We start from the raw sequence: 18,755 nt of genomic DNA on the forward strand, positions 1-18,755 counted from the left end.
TAACATTCGCGCAACATATAACAGAACACGGGTAATTCCCGCGGGGGACGCTAGTGTATAAACACGGGTTATTCCCGGGCAATTCCGAATGGTGACCGCGAGTCCCCCTTACTGCTGCTCATAGACATAGATGGACACCATCACGAGCATTCGTAACAAAACTGTGCGCCGACTGCGAACTCAGGTGTTGGATCGCCTGGATGCGGACTTTGCCTTCACAACGTTTATGGAGGGAGATACAGATGAGACGATGAGCGAGGAAAGAGCAGAAAGGATAATTGACTTAATGCCCGAAGGTAATTACCGTCTGGAGTTGACGTTTATAAAGTATTTAGACGGTGAGTGGATAATAGAAAAGGGGCGTAATCCAATACGGGCGTCGGGTAAGCAAAGCTTGTTCGTGCTGAATAAAGACACCAGACCGGGAGCGTTAGTAGGTGTGGACATGCTGTTCTACGAGGTTGCTTACCCGCTTACCGTAGTTATATACGGCGCGTACGAGATTAAAAAACCGGATGTTAAAAAGCTTAAACCAATGCGCCATCCTGGTAACTGCGTAGGAAAGTTGGTTAGAGAGTTCTTTGAGGATTCCTCTAGGGGTGGTAAGTTAACTTTAAAGAGAAGAGAAGCCATCAGGAAATGGGAAAACGCCACTTACAAGACTGGAGGAACGATAGACAACATCAAGAAGTTAGAGGTTGCTTTAGAAAGGCGCATACACGTGATAGACATCACCGACGGCTTCATCTACTCCGGGACGCACAAGTATGGGGGCCGGGGTGCGCCTATCGTAATTTACCAGCATAACGCACATGCGTGGAGGGAGTTAAGGTTCCCCAAAAAGAAAGAAACATGCGTTTACAAGGAGTCACCGCTTGCAGAACTAATGCACGAGAATTCCATTTGGTTAATGGACGCGGAGGGAAGTCAATTTATGACCCAAGACGGCACCTTGTATCGTCCTGAAGTGGAACAGCTGCGCATTCGAAGCGCCTGCGAGACTTTAGGAGAAGACTTCTCTGACGAAGTGCTTAGCAGTCGCAGTTTGGACTTCTTAGCCGCAAAGAAAAGAAACGGGTGGAAATCCACACCGGAGAAGTTCAAAGATATAGCTAAAGCTTGTGTAGAACACGGTCACGGTGGTCTGTGGAACATGGAGTACGATGAAGACGAATACGTGTCGCTGGATATGAAACATTGTTACCCCGCAAGCTTCAAAGGCCTAGGAGATTGTAAGGAATATTACGACCGTTACGGACATCCAGATTCGCAGTTTTTTCGTGTTGCGTTGGATGGTCACTACGACGCCCCAGCAACGGGATTTGTACGGTTGACCACCTGGAAATTAGCAGCGGGTCTGCACCCCATAATCTATGCGTGGTATGGGAAGCACCTGCAGGAGAAAGAATGGATACCGGTGCCCCTATTGAAGTTCTTTGAAGAGCGCAAACTTTTAAAATACACAGCGCATGAAGCCATACTTTGTCACAGCGCCTTCACGCAATGGTTACCGGAGCATAACCCCACAGCGCGTGTGGTCATAGGTAAATTCACGCAGGGCGCAAAAGAAGGTGAAAAACATATGCAGCGGCGCCTGATAACGGACGAAGGCGAGCTAAGCTTCCTCATCAAGCGCGCGCATGACAAAGGAACGATGGTGTCTGTAGAGAAATGGGACTACCTTGTCGACGATAAACTACACGAATGGAATGCGCTGTGTTATTACCAGGACCATCGACCGCAGTATTACCATCTGCGTGCCAGCATGCTCGCATATGCGCACATTAACCTTCTCGCAATGCTCTTGCGGTTTGACAAAGAAGATATCCCCCGCGTAGCCACGGATTCCTTATACGTGAAACCGCACGTATTGGAAAAGATGAAGGAATTCTACACTGCCGATGAACTCGCAGAAAGTGGACAATGGCGCGTTAAAGATGAGGAGATAAGAGCCTGGAGGGCACGCGTAGAATATCACGGCGAGCACACCCAGGGCACCGTAGCGCCGACGGAAGGGCCACTGCCCTCAGTTGCGGACCCAATCTCTTACCAACGCTTCTCTTACCTTTACGGTACGGGAGGCAGCGGTAAGACGACGCGTGTGTTAGAACTCTTTCCTAAGATAAAGGTGCTAACGCCAACGCACCGCTTGGAAAGGGAACTCTGCGAAATGGGCCACGACGCACAAACCTACCACAGCTTCTTTCGCTGGAATGGCCAAAAGTGGGTGCCGGAAGCCATCCGCGACATACCTCCCGTGATACTTTGGGATGAGATTTGCACCGTTCCTTTAGAAATCCTCAAAGAATTCGTAGAATTCCTCCGTGGAAAGTGTCAAGTAATATTCGCCGGAGATCCCTGCCAGCCTCCTCCTATAGCCGGAGAGATGCCCCACGAATGGCTGAAAGATTTCGTAGACCATGCGGAGGAAATTAACACCGACTACCGCAGCAAGGATCAAATAAGAAACCTGAAAGCGGAATTGAGGGGCCTCAGTGAAAACACTGCGCAAACGCGTACGAGCGAAGTCCTACGAGGACTTTCTATACGCCTGGCATCCTAAAGATCTGGTGCTAAGTAGTAAGCGCGCAGCACAGTCTCGCATACAAAAGGATTTGCTAAATATACACCGAGAGCGCTTCCCTACACATCCCGTGCCCGTTTGTTATAAACCCCACGACACCCGCATGCAAAAAAGAGACGTCTGGGTACCTGGTACTGACATCCAACTGCAGAACGCAGTAACGCATGATAAAGCCTGAGTACCTATAGAAAAGGTGGAAAAAATAACCTCCCATCCAGATTGGCGCTTGGGCTATTGCATGACAGTCCACAGCGCGCAAGGGCTTACCATAAAAGAAACCTTATGGATCATAGACCAGCGGCTGTGTTGGAGCAACCTTATCTACACCGCCGTAAGCCGTGTAGAATATGCCAAACAGTTAAAAAGAGCCTGGGGGCCGCAACTGCGTTACGACCGCACCCCAGAAGACATAGCAAAGGAGAACATTGCTAAGAAACTCCTTCGCTACAAAAGACACGACGAAGAGAAGGGTCATGTCTTTGACTTATGCGTGGACGACGTCTATAAGAAAGGGGCAAGGTGTGCCAAATGTAACATACCTCTACTATGGAGGTTTGACCCGAATGACGATCAGCAGTTCTCCGTGGATCGCATAAATAACAAACGCGGGCATTGCAGAGGCAATGTAAGACTGACATGCCTAGAGTGTAATCGGGCGCGCGGAGCAGCACTACTCTGAGTCTTTGGGGACTATGAGCAGCTCTTCCTTGACGAATCCGCGACTTGGGCCATTTAGGTAATACAACACGGGTTGCCCTTCCTTGGTGACGGACTTCGAGATCTCATACGTTTCCAAAGACCAGTTAGGATCCGTGGCTCTCTTACTGCCACCTTCGAGTTCCCCCGGCTGATAGAGGTATCTGACCACTATGTCGCGGGGGAGCTTTTTTTCCTTTAGTCCGACCGCCCTTGAACTTCTGACGTAGGACTTGTGTTCCACGTGTTTCTTTTTTATGGCATCCTTGGGTTTCATTCCCGTAGCCCTGGCCGCCTCGTTGTTCAAAGCCGCGACGACCTGGGGGAGCCTCTGAGTCCATTCCCTGTTGCGTTTGGAGGGATCTTCCAGCTCTTTCCAATACTGGTACCCAAAGAGACGCTCGGCCAGGGTCTTATTGAATCTTTCGACAATGCTCTGACCCCTGTGGTACTCAGCTTCGGCTCTCCTAATTTTAGTGCTGTGGTCTTTCAGGGTCTTAGTAACCACGCCCATGAACTCCGTCCCCGCATCCACTTGCAGCAGCTTAGGCCATTTCAAGACGCGCTTATAAATCCTACCTAGGGCTTCTGCGACTTCCCCAGAATCCTTGCTAGTTATGGGTTCGGCGTCCTTATATCTGCTTGCGATATCGACTACGGTCAAAGCGTATCTATAGGTCTTTCTTCTTACCTTGTCGTGCGGTAAGAAAAGCAAATCCGCCTGATGAACTTCATTAGGGGCATTTACGGTGAAGCTGGGCCTGGGAATGTACTTGGGCACGGGAAGATAGACCTGCCAGAGGGTTTGTTTTCTTAGCCAGTTCTTAGCCGTTTCTTCTGATACCCTGGCCGCGGTCGCGAGTTTCTTGATAGCTGACGCTCCTTTCCAATGGCCTTCAGGCCCATAGTAAATCCTTTTAAGTTTGTCCTCAGTTCGACCCATTATATGAATTCCAAAACAAGATTGATCTTACGTCCGTTAAAATCCACCGTCTTTCCGTCCACTTTGATGGTGATGTTTATGCTTTCTACCAAATTGGACAAGTCATAGCTTAAAGAAATGGGAGTGTGTTCTACTGGGTCAAATGGATTACCTTTGGGTAGAAACTTGGACATAAGAGAAGACTTTTCTCCATTGTTGTAACTATGGACCAAGTCGCAATAGACTTCATAAGAGGATGCGACTTTCCATTTCACGGGTATGGCCGTGTTGGTAATTTCCTTGCCTGAAACGCCCAGTAAAGATCCCAATGCATCAGCGTTTCCTAGGGTTACCGAGAAATTGTTAGGAAGATTATGTTTGAAGGTCATTTCGTGCGGCAGCCCTGTGGTGAGAGTATAACCGCGCTTGGCGAGCTCCTTAGCAAGGGTGATTGGCGTGTAATGTCCATCGGGTAGCATTACGCCTCGATAATTGTTAGATCCCTTATGCACGGTGACCATACCATTGACTAGATTATACCAAGAATTGTACAAAGAACAACTAACCAGCCTAACCTTATGGGCTTTGATGGGGGGGTTCAGATAAGTGGTAAAGTTATTCTTGTCGCTTTCCAAAAAGACGATCATATATTAGACTAAATACGCCAAAGCTACGCCTCCCGCCAGCCCTGCGACTCCTACAAAGACCAATTCATTGTCTTTTTGTTTATTAGAAGGCTGGTAGTAATTCTTGAACTGAGGCTTTCTTAACCCCGTTAATGCCGCGGGGTGCGCCTGCGCATAGAGCTTAAAGGCGTAGTCTGTATTTTCGAAGTTCTTGTCTGCCTGCATTTTGTCTTGGTAGTTTTGTCCAACCAATCCCTGTAAGCTTGTCTTTTTTCATTCCAAGCTGCCACGTCTCGCTGATATTTCTCCAGCGCTAAGTCGTGTCTCTTCCTTTCGGCGGCTAAATCTCCGCTTTTGTCGCCTCTGACTAATCTATCCAAATACTGACCACCATAATTAGCTCCAGTGAATGCTAAAGCTGTAATGCTAGCCATTATATACCAGCAAACACAGTTTGCTTCTAGATTATGTCGTTGGTAGGTACTTTTCCTTCCGTAGGTAATCCTTTACCATGATAGCCCCGCCTACGGCAGCGGTCATCTTAGCAAAATTAGCGAAGCTCTTGCTTGGGTCTTCAGTAAAGTCTTCTTTGAGCACTTTCTTACCTACCCAACCAATACCCGCAACGATGGAAGTAATGATAGCTGCTTCTTCAACAGTTTTCAATAACGCGGTTGACATTATATTACAAAGCGAGAAGGAAAATCTAGGTCGCCACGGCACTCCTGCACGGGTGCGTGATACGTTGGCGGTACATGCACGGGTTCTACTTTTGGCTTCGTAGCCCGCCATTGTAAGTAGAGGCTGCCTGCTGCTATGATGACTCCTAACGCGCCGATGACGTACCCAGGATTAATAAAGGATTCCTCTTCTTTCTCCTCCACCTTTTCTTCTTTTTTGGCTTTGTTCTTCCTGTTCATCTCCGCGAGCTTCTTACCGGCAGCGACTCTGCCTGGAGATTTAGCCTTGGTAATCTTCTGCTCCTCTTGGGGCTGCTCTACCTTCGACTCTGGTTCACTCATTTATATCTAAGGACTTGAAGGACTTGATAAGTAACTTAAGGTAACCTGAGCAAGTACTTGAGAAGGACTTGATAAGTAACTTAATAGGACTTGACTAAGTACTTGAGGCGACCTGGGTAATTCCTGAGGACGACTTGACTAAGTGATCAGGTACCTCAGCAAGTGCTGCCTGGAAGACCTTTTCGACTTCTCTGTCCTTCTTGAAGTCCTTCCAAGAGGCCGTAAGTTCCTTCAAGTCGACATGCTGAGCTACGTGCAAAGCCGCAGAGGCGACTGCCATTAACTTACCGCACTTCAAAGACAACCACCCGCAGGTTATCTTAAGTTCTTGGGCGATGACATAGTCATCTCTTATGTCCTTCCGCAGTTGCTCCACGTCGTCTATGGGCAGTGCAAGTCCAAGCAATTTAGTCGCAAGTCGGATAGCGGAGTCTGCGACGGCGTCCGTGGTCTTACTTGCAAGGGCGGCCTCGTACCTCTTATGGAACTTCTTAACCTCCTCTTCTGACAACTTATTAACCTGCTCATGGGTAAGTTCCTTGCCTATCATTTCTTTGCACTTCCCAGATGACACAAGGATGTTAAGTTGTTCCTTGAGGTTACTTTCATCTAGCTGCGTGGGGACTTCATCTAAGAGCTGCTCAATATCCATATACATTAGGAATCAGGAAGTGAACCTATGTTTTCCCTGAAGGGCTTAGAGACGCTGGTAAGCTGCTGCGAGAGCAACCAAACGCTAATATTGTCGTGTCTGCCGCTGAAAGCGAGTTTAACGAGCTCTGACGTGCGTCTTTTTACGTCGTCCCCACAGGCAATGTCATCCAGTATGAGGAGGGTTTGCGTATCCTTAGGGAATTGTTTGTGCCAAAACTTAAGATGCCCAGATAACTCGTTAGGATCTAAGATATCTACGAAGAAGTCGTCATCTTTCACTCCTATGCCCGTCCAGGTGCGGTTATTCACGTAGGTGGGGCATAATAGCACTATGTAGTCAAAGCGGTATCTAAAGGGTCCTAATAGCTGCTCTACCACGAACTGGGTCTTTCCGCAGCCGGTGGGTCCTACTATCAGAGCGTTACAAGGCATGTGATCTGGGTTCATTTATATTTATATATGGAGCCAGTGGAAGCAGTGCAAAGAATTGTCGCCGACGCAAAAGATAAAAGAGACACCATAGAAATGCAAAGGGAGGAGATAGACCGGTTAAAAGAGCGCGTGCAGGAGTTGTACGATGAAATGTGCGGTCTGAAGCGCGCGGAAAGGTTTGGTGCGCTCTTGACGATGGCGGGCTGGGCAAAAGAGTCCGTTAAGGACTTCATGCGGTATCCCTTATAAGGGTTAAATAACACTTAGTTATAATGGAGTGTAGGAATTGCGGTAGGGGCTTTAGCTCCAAACAGCGGTTGGGATACCACGTCGAAAGAAGGGTATGCGATAAAAAGAGGGTTAACGTTACGATTTGCGAGGACTGTGATAAGCAGTTTAGTAGCGTACAGGCGCTGGAGTATCACCGCAGCAAAAGGGTGTGCTTAAAGAACGTATGCGTGCGCTGCGACGAGGAAGTTACCAACGCATGGCATCTTCACCGATGTCGCAGTTACGACTTAGAGGGCGTAGCATGCTCAAAACATGGTGACGTTGCGGCGCGATGCTGTCCCGTCGACACCGCAAAGGAGTTAACGCGTCGTAAGAAAGAAATAGATCAGATCTTCGTAATGTTTGACCGCGCGGAAGGTGTGCGCTGGGAAAACAGGGAATATTGGGAGGCAGACTGCGAGCGCTGCGGCTGTCAAAGAAGTGACCAACATATTTGGCATTGCCTGTATGAGGGTCAAGGCGGCTTTAAAGAGTACTTAGATCGCTTTAATGGTTGGCATGCGAGTAATGAGGCGGTCGAGAAAGCCCGTAAGGGATAAGAAAGGGAACAACAAAGATCTTGGTTTGCGCAAAGAGTCTCAAACCTTGATCTCATTTTTATTGTTGTTGTGTTAACAATCAACAATAATTATGAGGACCCCTTTTAAGAGGACCTTGCAGGGCCCTGAGTATATGCTACTTCACAGCATTCCTTGGAGGATTCCTGATCACCCTTTTAATATATGGACTGTATTACGTGCGAACCTGCCGCCGACTGCATCGCCTGTGAACCTGCTGGCCCCCGTAAGCAGCCCCTACCCAAACCGCGTAAAACATACGACTGCCTTCATTGCGGCAACGCATTTTTAGAAAGCGACTTTACCGGCCACTGGTGCTCAGCGGACCCAAAGGCGCAACGCACCCTACCTTTGGACGCGTCTACCCATGCAGAGGAGACGGAGTGACCCGCCTTTCTACGTCGAACTCCCAGCGCCCTTTCTGCTTACCATGCGAGCGAAGATGGGTGAATTCCTCGCCCTGTATGACGTACCGAACCCTATCGGGCGCCCACAGGGAATACTCTATGCCCTGCTCGTCTTTCAAAGCAGCCGCAAGCGGTTTGGCTCTTCGAAGACAACGTAATTTTTTATTTCATATGCAATGCCTTCCGTCAAATCTCGCCACTGCGTTTGCTGAACTATGCCCATTATATCTATGAAATATCTTTAAATGCGTTCCCAGAGTCTGCGCGCTTCGGAAGCGCTTACAGCACCGCCTACAGGGCAGGCGAATTCCCTGCGCATAGTCCGCAATGGCGCGGCAAATGTCATCGTAGTCATTACTCACCAGCGTCTTATAGCCATTTTCTTCGTACCGCTGCAGCAGCAGGCGTTGATCCGCGGATAACACCCCATTACCCTTTGGCGTCTTTAATTCCACGCAGAAACCGCGGTATCGCACGTGTGCATTCAAGATAAGAAGGTCAGGTTGACCCCTTTGATATCCTTTCTGCCAGCACTTTATGCGCTTGCTGTCCGAGTCCTGCAGCTCACCCAAGCCGGGCGCTACGAGCATTTGGGGGTAATATTTGCGAATGTAGTGCACTACCTTTTTATGCAGGTCAAATTCGTTTTCGATCTTGAATACCAACTTGTTTGGACCGTCAAGCGCATACTTACCCGTTTTTCTTAACGTAGGAAGGACGTCACCCAACACCCACTTGCGAAACGTTTTAGCTATGGGCTTTTCAGATCCAAATACTAATTCGTAAAGGCCCTCCTCCGTTAAATACACGGAATGCGGTTGCGCGTTAAGGGTGTCATTTTGAGTTACACCCTTTATATCCCCTAAAGTTACCTTATTTTCCTCCGATACGTGGTCTGACACAGCCTTCCTGGAGTTCGTGTAGCTTAACGCAGCCGCAACTTCCTTTGCTTTGAAGTACAGGTTGTCGCCTTGCACTATGCATTGCAGTTTGGTGTCGTTGTTTTGGAATACACGTAACATGGTATACGTATGACATTTTCTTATCAAAAATGTCCTAGTAGGCAACGCTCTTTAGCTGATTCATTTCTACGCTCAGCTGCGCGTCCGACACCACGAAAACGTAGCAGTTCTCAGTATATCTAAGGCATGGCTATCGAACGACATTTAGACCCCCGCGAAGTTTGCGACCTAAAAGGACTGGGCGCTAGGTTTCTCTGACAACGCATGCGAATTGAATTAAAAATGGCAACCGGTTGAAGAAGGGACGCGATCTTTTTACATTTACAATGTGTAATAGTCGTTACTCGGTATCTTTAATGCCAAGCTTTAGAGGTAAGAGTTTTATTACAATTCGCTAATGTATTCATAATCTTAAATACTGGTATTTAATTTAAAACTGAGTTATTATTCTTTTGCAAGATTGAAAGCTAAACGCTTTCTAAATGTGCCTTGTATACTAAAGAATACTTAAGTTAAAGCCTTATTTGATCCCATATCTTATTTACATGTCCATCTGACTGTTCTCCTATGAGCTTTAGTTATCTATTTACAATTATTTGCAAGAGTCATTTCTAATTAAGTCTTTAGTTCTTTGCATATCAAAGAATTAAGTCGAGGCCTTATTTGAGTCTATATCTTATGTACATATCAATCTGACTGTTTTCCTATTAACTGTAAATATCTACTTACAAGGGCTGTGCAGTTATAAACAAGGTATTTCATCATGAAAACGTGAAAACCGCTGGACCTTTGTACCCGAGCCTGTCTTCGATTTCTTTGTAAAACTGAAATAACTTTATCGCTCTTGAGTAAAGACTTAAACTTCTTCTTGGTTTTTCTTTTGTAGCTAATTTAGCTCTACTATTTATTGCTAATCAGAATCTAACTGGAAAATTGTAATATCTCTGCTAAAAGTTTTGAAAAAAGTAATTGCAACTTGAATAGTCATTTAAAATGTTCAAAAATGATTTTTCAAAAAAATATTATATGTTTAGTGTTGAAAAAAAATCACTTTTCCAGTTAGGTTTTTAAACTTATATCCTTTAGGGATAGAACAAATGTCAAAAGGCAACGACTTTTAGCTGTAAAGAATTTACTCAAAGCAAATGAAAATCAATTGTCGATTATCACACCAAATATGGTAATATTTCGTCACGTGATCACTTAAAATAAATGATTACACTTTCAAACTGTAGCCAGTACCGAAACCTATTATCTTGGCAACAATCATCAGCATACACCCATTCAATATCTTTTTATAAATTTTTCTTTATTTTTTTGCTATATTACTCAATTAGCCATGCCTTAGATATGCTGAGTTTATCTTATCACCGTCGCCCGCACTGGTGTTCTTGGTGCGCTTGATTTCCAATGTTATGCCATCCTGCGTATTCACTAGACGTAAACCCTGGCCATGTAGGTCTTCGTCGTTCGTCGTGCGCATGTCAATCCACAGCGCATACTTATCCTTAAAGAATTCCTCAGGGCTAATTTGGTCGCCAAACTTGCGCGCGGCCTCCCTGTAAATGTCTTCAGGCTTTATTCCCTGCGAGTAGACCTTGTTTGGAACGCCGTTAACGCTTACTCCTACGTTAGTAATGTTGGGGTTGTGAAAGGCCTCGGAGTCGCGCTTACCGGCTTCGTAGGGTTTGGCGAACACCAGCATTAACCCCGTGAGACTTCTTCGTGGGAGGTTAATGCTTTGGTTGATAACCTCGTCCGTCTTATCCAAGAAGCTAAATGTCTTATACATCACTACGTGGTCGTAAAGGAATGCCTTTCCGGAGCTGTATTCCATGCCAGCGCTACGAGCCAGCTCTTCGCTGTATACCGTTTCGTACTGTAGCTCTAAGTTGGTAACGGAATAGGGGGTTGTCGTGGTAAGCGCAGTGCTTAGCTCACCAATGATGTTATTAGCATCTGCTAAAGTTACTTCAAACTGTAGCTCGGATAACTGTCTTGGGTAATACACACCGTGATTCGTGATCACTTCAAAGTCCAGTGGTATGACATACTTGCTACCATAGGCGGCCTTTATTCGCTTTGCGTCTGCCACTGCGGTTTCTCCGCTGCCGTCAGTAGGTTGTGTTTTCGTAGGTGTGCGGACCTTACGTAGAATGACACTACCAATTCCTTGTTCTATCCTTTGCGCGCGGTCAAAGGCTGTCAACCATAAGTCTTTGTACGTGGTATACAGATCGTACCTATTTAAGTCCAGCAAGGATTCCCCGGCGAACTTTACGCGCATCTTAGAAACAATGTTGCGACCCACGTTGTTAACGATAATCCTTTCATCTGTGGGGCTCTACTGTACCGCTAGGTCGAACCTTAAAGCCAAGGTACCGGGTACTAGGACTAGGTTATCCGTTAGGCGGGGCACGCCTACGTACAGCGTTTCCCCTGGCTTTGCGCTGGATGGCGTGAATGTGACCCGGTGAAAGGTGCGTTCTGCTTTCAGCCCGCCAACCTGCTTAGGCAATACGTTGGGATTTAACTTTGAGCTTATCATATATAATGGAAGTAGAAGGAACGGATTTTGACCCCCTTACCGAAGAAGGCCAAATCGATATTAACGACGAAGAATATGAGTCTTTACTTCCTAATGACAACGTAGACGGACGAAGTCTCTTTGAGAAATTAAGTAGTAAGTATGGCAGCAGGGCCCGCGAGGCCTGGCGTTCCTTAAAGGACAAGTGGCAATCGAGGAACCCAGGGAGATCTATTCCGGAGTACTTGGAATTGCAAAACTTGGATTCCACGGACCTAAGAACTGAAATGCTAAGGGGGCTTTTAGACGACGTAAGGGAGAAATTTCCAAATGTGGACTTGGCCCGCCTTAATTTCCAAACCGGAGATAAGGGGCAAATTCAAATCCAGTATCAAGGAAGAGATAAGTGGTATAATCTCTACCAAAGGAGAGACTCCGACAGGCTCACCAGTAATCTCCCAAAAGAAATCAAAGACGCATTAGGAAGACCTAATTTGGTGGAAAGACTAAGAGAAAACGATGAAAACACCAGCGAAGCCTTTGAAAAGTTCAAGACCCTAATGCAGCGGCAACAAAAAGGTATCGAAGCGATAAGGGAAGTCGAAGGACTAAAGGAAACAATGGAGGAAAGGGAAGCAGATTACATGAGGCAAAACCGACTACTCCTCGATGCTCAAAAAAGAGAACTTGACGACAAAAACCAAAGAATGATAGAAATGAGAGAACAAACAGACAAAGCCCTGCGCGATAGGAACCAAGCCCAAAAAGCCTTCGAGCTCGCCCTGCAAGACCTCAATGTGAATAAGGAAGAAGCTAAGGACTTGCGTACCATCATAACCGGCTCTTTGGAGGAACGCCGGCAGTTGGTTGCCGAAATTAACACCAAAGAAGAGCAAATCCGGCAAAGAGATCAAGCCATCGAAGACTTGGAAAGACAAATAGAACAACAGCAGGAAATAATCAATGACCAGACTCGTCCCGAAGAGGAAAAGGAGGCCGCCCAAAAGGAAGTAGAAACCCTTCAGGAGAGAGTTGCGGAATTACGGGCGCAAAAGGAAAACCTGGAAAAGGAGTTGGGGCTTACCACCAAGGAAAAGGTAAAAAGAGCTCTGGTGAAGTATGGTATTCCGCTGGCGTTTGCGGTCGCTATTTCAAGCGTAGTAGGCGTGATCTTGTCCGCGCTTAAGGCTACAGGCGCGGGCGTAAAGAAATTAGGCAAAGGGATGACGGACTTGGGAAAAAAGATGGCAGCCGGTCTTCCTGGGCTGCTGGGTTCGGTTGTTTCCTTGGCACTTAGGGCCGGCGGCGAACTGTTAAAGTTCGTGGGGAATAACATTTGGATCTTGGTTGTCGCTATTGGAGTGGTACTCCTGAAGAAGATGAAGGGTTGATCTTATCCTTGTGTATTACTGGTGGCTTATCGTCGTCGGGCATCCGAGGCGTCCTCGACTGGGGATAAGTAAAGATAGTATTCGCGCCGCCCTGATAATGCGGAACTAGCGGCAGCACGCTCATGGTGCTAATGGGCTTATGATTCCAAGTAGCATCCGTTGGAGGATCTTTTGACGGGGCGGCATTTATCCGAAGGTAGGCAACGTCGTTGGGAAGAACCTGAAGCTTCGCATATTGACAATTGGCTATCATATGGAAAGTTACCGGCGTTAAGTCTTCTTTGCTTAACGGTGGGGGCTCCGACGAGAAATGAGCTGGGTTCCTATTATTATCTTTTTTTCTGTAGGGTAGTAATGGGTGGTTATCCTCATCGACAATCCTAAACCCGACATTACACGAATACCCCGTCGAAATGCTAATGGTACACATGATCAATCCCAGGCCCCCAACCTTCACCCACAGCCCGGTGTCATGCCAATGCTGTTCTAAGTAGTCCTTCTCCTCCAAAAAATGTAGAAACCAATCTTCCTTCGCGTGTGGGTTCATATATTTCAAGAATCAAAGATCCTCCTAAAGGCTCACCACCGTAAGAGTGCTAATGGTCTTGTGATAATAAACCGTATCTCTCTGATTTTCTATACTATTTATGCAAACGCTCCCGGTGTCATCTACGCGCATTTGCAGCTTTACCTTCCCATGGCAATCGGCAACCATGTGGAAAGTCCAAACCGATAGATTTTCGGCGCTGGCTGGGTTGGGCTCTACGGAGAAATGCGCAGGCTCCCTGTTGTTTGTCTTATTTCTCATAGGCTGCAGTACGCCATTCTCATCCAGGAACCTAAAGCCGACGTTGGCATGGCTGCTCGTGCCAATGCAAATACTACAAAGGATTAACTTCTTTCCTGAGTAGTTCAAATTCACGGACATGCCCGTGACATCAACCCAAGATGCCTGGGTGTATTTTTTCTCGCCTGTGTAAGTCGTATAAACACAATCTACTCCAGCTACGTAGGGGTTGTTCATCGCCATATATAATAGCTCAGACCAATGCTTGCAGCTGCTAAGCCGGCCTTTAGTAAGTTATGGTCATATTCCTCGGGTATGGTTGCGGGAATATGCTTCGATGGTTTCTTAACTACGGGTAGCTTCGTTTCGTGTGACTTTTTTGGCTTCTCTACGAAGTGAGGAATGCCCTTGGTAGTATCAGAGTTCACGTCATTCACCCCAAACTTCATATCCTTAGTAGCTCGTTGAAGTTTGTTGTTGTATCCTACTACAGAGCCAGCATTTATAGATAAGTTACTAGGCATTAACCAACAACCCGGGGCTACTGCATAGTCCAACCTTGTCTTAGAATTTTGTATAGCTAGTTGGTAACGCTGTACGCCCTTGCTAATGTCGCCCTCCAAGATTGAACTTTCGAATAAGATCAAGGCTTCGGCTCGCGTCTCTTCTGCGGCGCCCGTATTTCCAATTATACTTGATCGGGTATTTACCTGAGCTCCAAGGATAGAATACACGTAAGCTTCTATGCTGCGGTTCAAACGGGCAAGGCCGGCTCTAGTTAGTCCTTTACCTTCTGGGGGTATGAAATTAAGATATTGCTTCGTTTGCTCGTCGTTGGTAATCTTAATAATCAGTGGATTGGCCCCTGCATACTTACCACCCTCGTCTTTGAACAGAGGTCCGTCTCTGACTTCCTTAGTGGTCTTGGCATTTGGTTCAAAGAAGGTGCTACTGTCGTGAGTTTCTTTATGATACCCAGTGTTCCATCGTAGATTCAATGCATGAACTTCCTTATCACTTAGCTCGTGTCCACCAATCCCCCAATAAGCCCAAATATGCCCCAAGCCATTGTTAGCACCGACAGTGCATCTAAAATCCTTCCCTACAACACCGAACTCCTTACAAAGCCTGTTATAGGCTGGAACGTCGTATTTGTTATCTCTTGTATAGAACGCAGCATCTCCTGGTAATGCAGTAACACACATTTCATGTAGTATTCTTCTAACCGTGAAGTGAAAGTGAAACATAAATATCGACTCCTTCATCAGTTTGGCGCTTACCCCACAACCGCTGGTGGCGCACCAAACCGCAAAGTTTAGTTGCTGCGGCCAATAACGCATGTTAGGACCGCTTAACCATTCATGAGATTCCTTAGCGGTGGTATGAACAATGGGCACGTTTTTGAAGATATCTCGCACCTTTAACAGAAAGGAATGGTTGTTAGAGATCCGCATGTTCAACGTTAGGTCCAAGCTTGGATGTTCATTAAACGTAACTGTGGGTATCGGATAAGTACTGGTACCAAGCAATAATTCCTTTGATCAACCTTGCACGGGTTTAGGCTTAGGATGCTTCAGCTGAGAGTCTATCTGATCGACCAGCGTAGGTTTCAAATCCTCATTGCTGTACATCCTAGAGCCGTTATAGTAAATACCATCGGGCCTTCTTTCGAACTTACTAGGGTCTGCATGCGGAAACATCTTCCTAAAGGCCCTCCAATTCCAGTAGTCCCTGTTGTCATGATGTGGCTGCTCCTCAATATCATTCCCAAAAGCGTCGTACATTAGTATATATAATGGATGTTATACCATCAGCACCTCAGTTGTACCCAGATGTTCCCAATTATCACACTACGGCACCAATAACGGATGCCGAAAACTTCAGGCTCAATAAAGCAAATTTAATTCTGGCTTACTTGGAAGGGCAGACAAAACACTACGAAAAAGTTAGGAAAAAGTATGCCAGGGCCCGGACTACGCTACATAAGATTGCGATAACTTCAGGATCCATATCCGTTGTGTTAACGGGCTCCGGCGTTGCTACTTCGCTTACTGGGCCGGGAATAATCGTTGGAGTTCCTTTGGCCGGCGTCGGGGCAGCCTGTGGTATTATTTCAGCCGTTGCTACGGGCATTATGAAACAGTTGTCAAGCAAAATATCCAAGCATGACACGACAATAGCTCTGTCAAGTAAATACGATCACTGACCTTGTCTCAAAGGCTTTGCGTGACAGAAAGATAGACGACGTTGAATTCTCGCTTATTCTGGCCAAAGAAGACAAATACGAGAAATTAAAGTCGGACATAAGGAATAAAAAAACAGTCGTAAAAGATCTTTCCGAGGAATCTCGCAAAAAGATCTACCAAGAAGCGAAAGAAGAGCTTCAAAGAAAGCTTGCTCAGTAAACATCTGCTTTGAAAAAAGCGTGACAGGATTCTATTTACATATTGAACGCCGGCTGTCTGGTTCATATGCAAATTAAAGTGTAAGACATAAATATAATAATTTTCACATACATAAGTGTCCAGATGTGTCTGGCGTTCGCTTGTGATCGTGGACTTTGGAGCTGGGGAGGCCTAAAGTCCCGAGTTCAAGCCTCGCTGTAGACGCATTTTGAAAAAAAAGCCTCCCCCACTCACAGCAACCGTGGGGGGAGGGGTGGAAAAGATAGAAAGTGCGATTCAACCCCGCGATGGGGGGTTTCGCGATTGGAAAAGTCAGGGGGTGTCTCGGGACGCTGTCCGGAGTTCACCCTCTGGTGGGTCGTAAGAAAGATATATGTGTATGTACTAGAGGGCCTCTGGCGCGGGATGAAATAAGCCCCGTAAGCCCAAAATGCAAAAAACCCCACTGGGGATAGCTTGGTGTTCTGCGCGATGCATTCCCCAGTGGGGTTTCTGGCAAAATAAACGCCAGTTTTGCATTTTTATTTTCTCGGAATCCATCCTAATAGGGGGTGGTTGGGGTCTATTTTGTAAAATATTTCATAGATTACGTCAGGGTAATAAGGAATATCCTTATCCAGCCGACAAAACATCCACTCAGCTCTGCTCATATCAGAAACCTCGGGAATAGACTTACCGGTAATTTCAGACAAAAGATAGGGAATAGCTTTGTAATATTTCCCTAGTTTTAATTTTTTCAACGTTTTCCGTAGACTTTGCGGGGTTGGCTCTTCTAAATGGTCTATGATTTTTTTTCTTACTTCGTTGTTTAAATATACCGGTCGAAGACATTGGATATGACTCATCCAGTCCCTAAAGTATTTGATTCTTTTGTATGGGGTCTTCGTACGACCTCCATTGGCGTAATACTGCTCTCTGGTAGCATTTGGTACGGCATTACGAATGTTTTTACCACACTCGTAACACTGTGCTGACGTGTCGTCTTCTATTTGCATTTTCTTACCACAACACCAGAACCCCTTGGGCTTAGGTATGTTAACTTTGGATCTTAGGCAAATTATACAGAAGTCATTGGCGAACTTTTTACATTCATGCATATATAAGACAAATATTTTTAACATAGCAGCAACAAATAACGGGACGCGGGTTATTCCCGCTGCCGACCCGTTCCTTAGACCGCCTGTAAAACCCGTAAATCTTCGACATTGACCGCGAGTCCCCCTTACTGCTGCTCAACAGCAGAGCGCGATTCAACTTCAGAATTGTTGCATGCAACATTGCGTGCAACAACATGGGGAAGACACGCTGCAGCAGTCCTGTTGCGTGCAATGTTGCATGCAATGTTGCATGCAATGTTGCACCGTGTGTCAGCACCTTGACTGCCTTGAGTTTGTAAAGTAAGGTTATTTAGTAAAATGTTTTAAAATTCAAAAATCACGACTATATGGCTCATCCTCCGTTTTTTTTTTTCATATGAAAGCGATGAGCCTCTTACGTAAATGCACAAAAATGCACTGATGAAACGATTTAAACGAATGCAATGATAAAAATGATGAACTAATGTTATTATTAGAAATAGCTGTAATTTTTACAGATTAAAGATTACTAACATATGAAAGCAAAAACGTGCGAATAATGTATCTAAATGCTGACGGATAAAACAAGGGAGAAACGCCGTATTCCCAAAAACCAAGGCACCATTCTACACTCTTACAAACTATCTAACAAGTTGGTAATGCGCATATTAGAATTCTACATCAAAAAGTCTTACAAAAAAGTCTTGTAGAAGAAGCTATAATTTCGGTGTTTTTCGCCGATGTTCCCTTTTGTAACATTTTAATGTTGGAGATTAAATATTCAAAACAAGCAGATTAGCGAAAGCGACTCAATTGTGTATTAGGATTCACCGAATTGTTTCTATTTATGGCAAGAGATTAGGTTTCGCGAACAAAATGGAAGCTGGAGAAAACTTTATTCCAACTTAACCCTAACTTTCCCATTTGTAACTTGAGCGGCATTTTACAGGGGTACATATAAAAAATCATAACTTCCTAGAATTATGTTATTTTATCCTCCACTTTTGGTGTAGTGTGCGGAAGATACCTCTTATGAACTGGTATAAAATCCATTCCTATCCGCAATATTTGTAAGAAGTTATCATTATCCGCTTGGAATGGTTAGATTTGCTCGGAACAGCTACTTTTCGGTTCCGCAAATTTTGACAACTTTGGCCAAGAAAATCCTTATAACTCAAAATCTACTCAATATTTTTGCATGAAATTTTGAGGACATCTAGTACAGTTAACTAGAATGTATGTGCTTGAATTTGGTGGCACTAAATTAAAACGGTGGAAAGATATTGCAGTTTTTCATGAAGATGCACGTTTTTTGATCATTTTGAAATTTCTTCAAACCCTAGGACCTAGTGAAGTTTATACGAACTTACTTGAAATTTTCGTCCCGATTTCCTAATGAAACTTAAATACTGAGTG

The sequence above is a fragment of the Actinia tenebrosa genome, unplaced genomic scaffold, assembly GCF_029948245.1.
Source record: "Actinia tenebrosa isolate PJP-AT-01 unplaced genomic scaffold, QUT_ActTen_1.0 PGA_scaffold14__42_contigs__length_11649687, whole genome shotgun sequence".
Taxonomy (NCBI): domain Eukaryota; kingdom Metazoa; phylum Cnidaria; class Anthozoa; order Actiniaria; family Actiniidae; genus Actinia; species Actinia tenebrosa.